This window comes from Fukomys damarensis, unplaced genomic scaffold (genome assembly GCF_012274545.1).
Source record: "Fukomys damarensis isolate Sample0158 unplaced genomic scaffold, DMR_v1.0_HiC HiC_scaffold_28, whole genome shotgun sequence".
NCBI classification, from domain to species: Eukaryota; Metazoa; Chordata; class Mammalia; order Rodentia; family Bathyergidae; genus Fukomys; species Fukomys damarensis.
This window is the reverse complement of record NW_022900940.1, coordinates 30,142,219-30,143,348: the sequence shown is the minus strand read 5'-3', so window position 1 is coordinate 30,143,348 and position 1,130 is coordinate 30,142,219. Positions and strand designations below refer to the sequence as shown.

Sequence of the window (1,130 nt, the reverse complement as noted above, 5' to 3'; positions counted from 1 at the left end):
AAAAAAAAAAAAAAAAAAAGAGAGACACACACACACACAGACAGACAGACAGTGCAGGGTTTAGAGAATCTCACAATAAAGTCAAGTGAAATAGAAATAAGAAAGCAAAGGCCAGGAACAGGCTGCTGGCCAGGCATATAGAGGCTGTCTTGGCAAATCCCAGAACTAACGGCTAGGCTGGGGCAGGACTTCTACATGCTACAGGCTGAAAGATTTACTTCCAAAGAGCAGTGACCAATTGGATAATATAATGTATTCATCTAGGTTACACCAGAAGCCAACTACCAGTAACATAATGATGCAAATGAAAGTAATTTAGAAGCCACCATTAGAGTAAAGTAATGAAAGGAAGAGAAGTAAGCCAAAAAAAATATGCTGTCATGCAAATTACCATTGTGGGCAACAACTGAATTTAATGCCACTGGGACTGGTAGGAGATGGGATAGAGTACATATCTCTGAGTTAGCTCACCCAGGGGTGAGGGAACTAGGGTATTTCCATCAACTCCTATCAGTCATTGTTGTGGGAGAGCATTAACTCTCAGCTCTTCTAGCTTACGAAGATATATAACTAGCAATTAGGAGTTAGCCAGTGTGCTAAGACGTAGTAAGTATAAGGGGACAGGAAGTTAGACCCCAAGAACGTCTGCTAAAGAACGCCTAAAAGAGCCTGTAATTATTTAGGTAACAACTACACACAACCTAATTAAATAGAATCATTGAAAATTACTGTTATAAATACCTGGTAAAATGAAGAAGACAATGCTTTTGAAAAAATCTGAAGAATGGTGATTCAGTTCAAAAGGGCTCACTCTTACTCTTGCTTCAAGTATAGATTTGAATGACAACCTTTGAAAGGTTAGTTTTTCTTAGTCATAGTTTTCTTACCTGTAAAATGAACACAACAGTTTTTACAATACTTGGTAGCTGTGAGCTAAAGTATGTAAAACAGGTAGTATAAAGGCAAATAATTCGTTTTTAAAATTTTTTAACTTGCAATAATAATTTGAAAATGGCAATTTTGCCCATGCAAAAGACTGATCAAAGAAAAATAATAACATTACTTAAAAGTCAGCATTAAAATACTTTGGATCAAAAGCTCAATATAAACAAGTAATTTTAGGATTAAAA

At 35.8% G+C, this 1,130-nt stretch overlaps 1 long non-coding RNA gene across 1 annotated transcript in view; it reads right to left on the bottom strand.

The window, feature by feature from the left end:
* LOC104873460 overlaps positions 1 to 881 on the bottom strand; it is a 138,451-nt gene extending 137,570 nt beyond the window's left edge. Inside the window, exon 1 of the long non-coding RNA XR_783481.1 lies at positions 742 to 881. This is a non-coding gene — a long non-coding RNA (uncharacterized LOC104873460). The remainder of the gene's footprint in view (positions 1 to 741) is intronic.
* Positions 882 to 1,130: the final 249 nt, after the last annotated feature.